Source organism: Anomaloglossus baeobatrachus, unplaced genomic scaffold (genome assembly GCF_048569485.1).
Source record: "Anomaloglossus baeobatrachus isolate aAnoBae1 unplaced genomic scaffold, aAnoBae1.hap1 Scaffold_878, whole genome shotgun sequence".
NCBI classification, from domain to species: Eukaryota; Metazoa; Chordata; class Amphibia; order Anura; family Aromobatidae; genus Anomaloglossus; species Anomaloglossus baeobatrachus.
Genome location: NW_027445270.1, coordinates 55,098 through 63,550, shown reverse-complemented (window position 1 = coordinate 63,550; position 8,453 = coordinate 55,098). Strand labels below are relative to the sequence as shown.

Below are 8,453 nucleotides of genomic sequence, written 5' to 3'. Positions count from 1 at the left end.
ACCGGCCCCTCCGCCTACATACACCGCATCCTCTGCACCGGCCCCTCCGCCTACATACACGCATCCCGCACCTCCCTCTCCGCCACACCCCGGCCCCCCTCCCGCCCTCGCCTACACCGCATCCTCTGCACCGGCCCCTCCGCCTACATACACCGCATCCTCTGCACCTGCCCCTCCGCCTACATACACCGCATCCTCTGCACCCGGCCCCTCCGCCTACATACACCGCATCCTCTGCACCGGCCCCTCCGCCTACATACACCTGCATCCCTCTGCACCTGGGCCCCTCCGCCTACATACACCGCATCCTCTGCACCGGCCCCTCCGCCTACATACACCGCATCCTCTGCACCGGCCCCTCCGCCTACGATACACCGCATCCTCTGCACCGGCGCCTCCGCCTACATACACCGCATCCTCTGCACCGGCCCCTCCGCCTACATACACCGCATCCTCTGCACCGGCCCCTCCGCCTACATACACCGCATCCTCTGCACCGGCCCCTCCGCCTACATACACCGCATCCTCTGCACCGGCCCCTCCGCCTACATACACCGCATCCTCTGCACCGGCCCCTCCGCCTACATACACCGCATCCTCTGCACCCGGCCCCTCCGCCTACATACACCGCATCCTCTGCACCGGCCCCTCCGCCTACATACACCGCATCCTCTGCACCGGCCCCCTCCGCCTACATACACCGCATCCTCTGCACCGGCCCCTCCGCCTACATACACCGCATCCTCTGCACCGGCCCCTCCGCCTACATACACCGCATCCTCTGCACCGGCCCCTCCGCCTACATACACCGCATCCTCTGCACCGGCCCCTCCGCCTACATACACTGCATCCTCTGCACCGGCCCCTCCGCCTACATACACCGCATCCTCTGCACCGGCCCCTCCGCCTACATACACCTGCATCCTCTGCACCGGCCCTCCGCCTACATACACCGCATCCTCTGCACCGGCCCCTCCGCCTACATACACCGCATCCTCTGCACCGGCCCCTCCGCCTACATACACCGCATCCTCTGCACCGGCCCCTCCGCCTAGCTACACCGCATCCTCTGCACCGGCCCCCTCCGCCTACATACACCGCATCCTCTGCACCGGCCCCTCCGCCTACATACACCGCATCCTCTGCACCGGCCCCCTCCCCGCCTACATACACCGCATCCTCTGCACCGGCCCCTCCGCCTACATACACTGCATCCTCTGCACCGGCCCCTCCGCCCTACATACACCGCATCCTCTGCACCGGCCCCTCCGCCTACATACACCGCATCCTCTGCACCGGCCCCTCCGCCTAGATACACCGCATCCTCTGCACCGGCGCCTCCGCCTACATACACCGCATCCTCTGCACCGGCCCCTCCGCACTACATACACCGCATCCTCTGCACCGGCCCCTCCGCCTACATACACCGCATCCTCTGCACCGGCCCCTCCGCCTACATACACCGCATCCTCTGCACCGGCCCCTCCGCCTACATACACCGCATCCTCTGCACCGGCCCCTCCGCCTACATACACCGCATCCTCTGCACCGGCCCCTCCGCCTACATACACCGCATCCTCTGCACCGGCCCCTCCGCCTACATACACCGCATCCTCTGCACCGGCCCCTCCGCCTACATACACCGCATCCTCTGCACCGGCCCCTCCGCCTACATACACCGCATCCTCTGCACCGGCCCCTCCGCCTACATACACCGCATCCTCTGCACCGGCCCCTCCGCCTACATATACCGCATCCTCGGCACCGGCCCCTCCGCCTACATACACCGCATCCTCGGCACCGGCCCCTCCGCCTACATACACCGCATCCTCGGCACGGCTGGATCCCGTGTCACGCAGAGGATCACGTGGGCGCGGGCTCCGGTTACCGCTCACCTTTGGGTAAAGGACGGGATGAAATCGATCCACATTCACATCTTCACAAACCAGCTGCAAGACAAAGCAAAGTGACTGCAGGTGGGGGAGGGGCGAGCCCCGGAACATGGGGCAGAGGACCCCGGAAACATGGGGCAGAGGACCCCGAACCATCCGTACCTTCGCCATCTGCACCACGTTGGGGAACTCTGTGAGGCAGGAGATGGGGATCACGTCATGGAACGTCTGCGTCCTCGTACTGCAGGGAGACGGCAGCTGTGAGCGGCGCTGACACCCACAACAGCCCCCCGAGAAACAGCCCCCCCGAGAAACAGCACCCCCCGAGAAACAGCACCCCCCGAGAAACAGCACCCCCCGAGAAACAGCACCCCACGAGAAACAGCACCCCCGAGAAACAGCACCCCCCGAGAAACAGCACCCCCCGAGAAACAGCACCCCCCGAGAAACAGCACCCCCCGAAAAACAGCACCCCCCGAAAAACAGCACCCCCCCCGAGAGACAGCACCCCACGATAAACAGCACCCCCCGAGAAACAAAAATTCACAACAGCCCCCCCCCCCCCTCCCCCGAGAAAAAAAATAAAAATCACAACATCCCCCCGGATACAGCGGGTGCGGGGGTCACTGACCGCAGCAGCAGGCGGAGGTGCTCCTGATCCCCGATCACATCGTACTTCAGAGAGAAGACCAGATGCCCGAGCGCCGCGTCCAGCGAGTAATAGGTGAAGTGTTCCTGCGGGTATATATGTATACAGGGGTCAGTGTGCACGTGTATATACCCCGGGGCTGCAGTGTCGGTGTGCCCGTGTATATACCCCGGGGATGCAGTGTCAGTGTGCCCGTGTATATACCCCGGGGATGCAGTGTCAGTGTGCCCGTGTATATACCCCGGGGCTGCAGTGTCAGTGTGCCCGTGTATATACCCCGGGGCTGCCAGTGTCAGTGTGCCCGTGTATATACCCCGGGGCTGCAGTGTCCAGTGTGCCCGTGTATATACCCCGGGGCTGCAGTGTCAGTGTGCCCGTGTATATACCCCGGGGCTGCAGTGTCAGTGTGCCCATGTATATACCCAGGGGCTGCAGTGTCAGTGTGCCCGTGTATATACCCCGGGGATGCAGTGTCAGTGTGCCCGTGTATATACCCCGGGGCTGCAGTGTCAGTGTGCACGTGTATATACCCCGGGGCTGCAGTGTCTGTGTGCCCGTGTATATACCACGGGGATACAGTGTCAGTGTGCACGTGTATATATCCCTGGGCTGCAGTGTCGGTAGTGCGCACTCTCACCTTCCCCAGGAAGTGCTTGCGGTACAGCCGCGCCGTGTGGTTACTCTCCAGTTTCCCTTTGCAACTTGGTGATTGGTTGTTCTCTGGGTCGGGGAGCAGCGAGACGTCGTGATTGGTTCCCTCAATCCAATATCCCCCAAACTGAGGCAGAAGGATGAGGGGGAACGGCCCGCGCCTCCCCAGCACCTGCCGGCAGAGAGCAGAGGATGGGACCCCAGGACCCGGGGATCCGCAGCAGCGCCCGTCTGTGCCTGCGCTTACTCATGGACGCTGGGATACGGGATATAATCCTCTTCTGTCTACAACAAGAGAAGACGTCACATGGCGGCCCCCCGAGAGACAGCAGCGGGGGCCACACCGCACCCACCAATCACATCCATACACTGCCCCAAAGAACATCGCGTCTGATCCTACACTCACCCCCAGAGCTGCACTCGCTAATCTACTGTCACCTCCAGAGCTGCACTCACTATTCTGCCGTCACCTCCAGAGCTGCACTCGCTATTCTGCCGTCACCCCCAGAGCTGCACTCGCTATTCTGCCGTCACCTCCACAGTTGCACTCACTATTCTATTTTACATTGTGTCTTATCCTCCAGTCACATCCAGAGCTGCACTCACTATTCTATTTTTACATTGTGTCTTATCCTCCAGTCACATCCAGAGCTGCACTCACTATTCTATTTTTACATTGTGTCTTATCCTCCAGTCACATCCAGAGCTGCACTCACTATTCTGCCGTCACCTCCAGAGCTGCACTCACTATTCTGCCGTCACCCCCAGAGCTGCACTCGCTATTCTGCCGTCACCCCCAGAGCTGCACTCGCTATTCTGCCGTCACCTCCACAGTTGCACTCACTATTCAGCTGTTACATCAGGTCTTATCCTCCAGTCACATCCAGAGCTGCACTCACTATTCTGCCGTCACCTCTAGAGCTGCACTCGCTATTCTGCCGTCACCCCCAGAGCTGCACTCGCTATTCTGCCGTCACCCCCAGAGCTGCACTCACTATTCTGCCGTCACCTCCACAGTTGCACTCACTATTCAGCTGTTACATCAGGTCTTATCCTCCAGTCACATCCAGAGCTGCACTCACTATTCTGCCGTCACCTCCAGAGCTGCACTCGCTATTCTGCCGTCACCCCCAGAGCTGCACTCGCTATTCTGCCGTCACCTCCACAGTTGCACTCACTATTCTATTTTTACATTGTGTCTTATCCTGCTGTCCCCTCCAGAGCTGCACTCACTATTCTGCTGTCCCCTCCAGAGCTGCACTCACTATTCTGCTGTCCCCTCCAGAGCTGCACTCACTATTCTGCTGTCCCCTCCAGAGCTGCACTCACTATTCTGCTGTCCCCTCCAGAGCTGCACTCACTATTCTGCTGTCCCCTCCAGAGCTGCACTCAGTATTCTGCTGTCCCCTCCAGAGCTGCACTCAGTATTCTGCTGTCCCCTCCAGAGCTGCACTCAGTATTCTGCTGTCCCCTCCAGAGCTGCACTCAGTATTCTGCTGTCACCTCCAGAGCTGCACTCAGTATTCTGCTGTCACCTCCAGAGCTGCACTCAGTATTCTGCTGTCACCTCCAGAGCTGCACTCAGTATTCTGCTGTCACCTCCAGAGCTGCACTCAGTATTCTGCTGTCACCTCCAGAGCTGCACTCAGTATTCTGCTGTCACCTCCAGAGCTGCACTCAGCATTCTGCTGTCACCTCCAGAGCTGCACTCAGCATTCTGCTGTCACCTCCAGAGCTGCACTCAGCATTCTGCTGTCACCTCCAGAGCTGCACTCACTATTCTGCTGTTACATCAGGTCTTATCCTCCAGTCACCTCCAGAGCTGCAGTCACTATTCTGCTGTCACCTCCAGAGCTGCGGTCAGACCTTGGTCAGTGGTGACTTTACCTTTAAGGGCGGCGGCAGGGAGTACCTCTGTTCATCCATTCTGCAGCCCTAAAACACAGGAGAAATCAGTGCAAACAAACCCTGCTACATCACAGGTAAGAAAACCGTAACACTGCAACAGACCCTCAGCTGAGAAACAGCAGCAATGCCGGCAGGAGGCGGCTGCTCTGCAGACTGTCTGCACTGACACACTGTAACAAATCACCGCTGTGTGCAGTGCGAGGAAATGAGGCTGTACTCAATATTACTGGGGTGTAATAGGGCGAGGGCAGCAAGGCACCCAGAGGAACCCCAAACCCCGAGAGAGAGGGCAGGGAACCCCAGGAGAGAAAAACAGAGAAAAAAAAAGGAGAAAAAAAAGAGAGAGAAAAAGAGAAAGAGAAAGAAAAAGAGAGAGGAAGAGAGAGAGAGAGAAAGAGAAAGAGAGAGAGCAGGGAGCCCCCCGGGGAGAGCAGGGACCCCCTTCCCCCAGAGGCGGGGTTCAGTCTCTCACCTGCATTTTCTCAATCATCTCCAGGAAGTCCAAATTCTAAAAGAAAAAGATGCAAAATATAAGAAACATCGAAACTTCACAGGACCCAGCCTCCGCCCAGGAGGGGACCCAGCCTCCGCCCAGGAGGGGAACCAGCCTCCGCCCAGGAGGGGAACCAGCCTCCGCCCAGGAGGGGAACCAGCCTCCGCCCAGGAGGGGAACCAGCCTCCGCCCAGGAGGGGAACCAGCCTCCGCCCAGGAGGGGAACCAGCCTCCGCCCAGGAGGGGAACCAGCCTCCGCCCAGGAGGGGAACCAGCCTCCGCCCAGGAGGGGACCCAGCCTCCGCCCAGGAGGGGACCCAGCCTCCGCCCAGGAGGGGACCCAGCCTCCGCCCAGGAGGGGACCCAGCCTCCGCCCAGGAGGGGACCCAGCCTCCGCCCAGGAGGGGACCCAGCCTCCGCCCAGGAGGGGACCCAGCCTCCGCCCAGGAGGGGACCCAGCCTCCGCCCAGGAAGGGAACCAGCCTCCGCCCAGGAGGGGACCCAGCCTCCGCCCAGGAGGGGACCCAGCCTCCGCCCAGGAGGGGACCCAGCCTCCGCCCAGGAGGGGACCCAGCCTCGGTCATATGGCCCACGCGGGGCCAGCAGATGGCGCAGCAGCAGTGCCGAGCATTATATCACCTCTGGAACAGCCGCAGGCTCCATGTCACTGATGTCACTGGAGGCCGAACACATCAGCCCCGAGTCTAGAACTCCCTCTGCCGGCTGTAAGCGGAGGCTCCGGGAGGCTGCACCCCACCCGGGGGGCACATACAGGCCCTGCTGCCTGCTCCAGTCCCAGGGCCCCCCAATCACCGCCTGCTCCAGTCCCGGGGCCCCCCCACTCACTATGTGCAGGACGTTGCTGTGGCCCCTGGGGCCCTCTTGCAGTCTGTCTGCTCTCTCCCATGTGCCGACCGCTTAGGGTGCTTTCACACATCCGGATTTTTGCTGTGCGGCACAATACGGCGTTCTGCAGAAAAACCGCCACCGGCTTTTGTAACGCCGGTGGCGGGTTTTTTTGCATAGACTTACATTAGTGCCGTATTGTGCCGCAGGGGCTTGCGTTCGGTCCGGTTTTGGCCGCATGCGGCAGATTTAGCCGATGCGGCGGCCGGATCGAACGTCCCCTGCAACGTTTTTTGCTCCGGCAAAAAACACCGCATCGCGCCGCATCCGGCCGCTGCGGCGCATTTTTCAATGCATACCTATGGAGGCTGGATGCGGCGCGATGCGGAAAAAAAACGCATCCGGTCGCCGCATGCGTTTTTTTCCACTGCGCATGCTCAGTGGCATGCCGCAACCGGAAAAAAACAGACGGGCCGCATGTAAAAACTTATGCAAAGGATGTGGTGTTTTCGCCGCATCCGTTGCATAGTTTTCACAGCCGGATTGAGCCGCACTGCTAAAACCGGATGTGTGAAAGTAGCCTTAGGTATAATTATCCCGCAGTGATGTCACAGCCCGGCCGTAATCACAGGACGCAGTGGACACCGCACCCAGCTGGGAAAACCAGAGGTGCCGGATCCTCCCTGCCGGGGTCCCCCAATAATAATTACAGGGGACCCCACAACAACATGGAGCTGTTATTATGGGGGGCTGCGGATGGAGCTGTTATTATGGGGGGCTGCGGATGGAGCTGTTATTATGGGGGGCTGCGGATGGAGCTGTTATTATGGGGGGCTGCGGATGGAGCTGTTATTATGGGGGGGCTGCGGATGGAGCTGTTATTATGGGGGGCTGCGGATGGAGCTGTTATTATGGGGGGCTGCGGATGGAGCTGTTATTATGGGGGGCTGCGGATGGAGCTGTTATTATGGGGGGCTGCGGATGGAGCTGTTATTATGGGGGGGCTGCGGATGGAGCTGTTATTATGGGGGGTGTGGGTGGAGCTGTTATTATGGGGGGCTGCGGATGGAGCTGTTATTATGGGGGGGCTGCGGATGGAGCTGTTATTATGGGGGGGCTGCGGATGGAGCTGTTATTATGGGGGGTGTGGGTGGAGCTGTTATTATGGGGGGCTGCGGATGGAGCTGTTATTATGGGGGGGCTGCGGATGGAGCTGTTATTATGGGGGGCTGCGGATGGAGCTGTTATTATGGGGGGCTGCGGATGGAGCTGTTATTATGGGGGGGCTGCGGATGGAGCTGTTATTATGGGGGGTGTGGGTGGAGCTGTTATTATGGGGGGCTGCGGATGGAGCTGTTATTATGGGGGGCTGCGGATGGAGCTGTTATTATGGGGGGGGCTGCGGATGGAGCTGTTATTATGGGGGGTGTGGGTGGAGCTGTTATTATGGGGGGCTGCGGATGGAACTGTTATTATGGGGGGGCTGCGGATGGAGCTGTTATTATGGGGGGCTGCGGATGGAGCTGTTATTATGGGGGGGCTGCGGATGGAGCTGTTATTATGGGGGGCTGCGGATGGAGCTGTTATTATGGGGGTGTGGGGGTCTTTCCTCAGCCTCTGGGTTACACTAATAACCTCTCACTCTCCTGATGTAATACTGGATCCACCGGATCCACCAGACCTCGCCCTCAGGTGATCCCATATATTATATATATATGAGGAAAATCCTGGGATATGAAGAGGAATTATGATTTCCAGTCATAATCGCTCATCACTCCCTGGCAGTGCCCCCCTCCCTTCTTGTTCTCAATGTCCAGCATCTGGGAAGGTGTCACATCCCAGCAACACAAATAAGGAATAACGTTTGGAACTCCATTCTAAGTCTGAACTGGGTGCAAAAACCTAAAAAACATCTCTATGGGGAGATAAGGTATGCACACCAGTGACTATGGAAGGGGAATACATGGAATAGCAGAAACTGCTGTGTGAATACTGACTTGAAAAATCCAATAGC

The 8,453-nt window shown here is 59.4% G+C and overlaps 2 long non-coding RNA genes across 2 annotated transcripts; both read right to left on the bottom strand.

Annotated features, from left to right (window-relative positions):
* Positions 1–1,894: 1,894 nt before the first annotated feature.
* Positions 1,895–3,363, bottom strand: LOC142288959 (uncharacterized). The gene is made up of 4 exons (XR_012749537.1): positions 3,179–3,363; positions 2,524–2,627; positions 2,055–2,133; positions 1,895–1,949 (listed from the first exon to the last, which is right to left on the bottom strand). It is a non-coding gene; the product is annotated as an uncharacterized LOC142288959 (long non-coding RNA).
* Positions 3,364–3,437: 74 nt separating this feature from the next.
* Positions 3,438–5,611, bottom strand: LOC142288961 (uncharacterized). Its single transcript, XR_012749538.1, has 3 exons — positions 5,573–5,611; positions 5,080–5,127; positions 3,438–3,477 (listed from the first exon to the last, which is right to left on the bottom strand). It is a non-coding gene; the product is annotated as an uncharacterized LOC142288961 (long non-coding RNA).
* Positions 5,612–8,453: the final 2,842 nt, after the last annotated feature.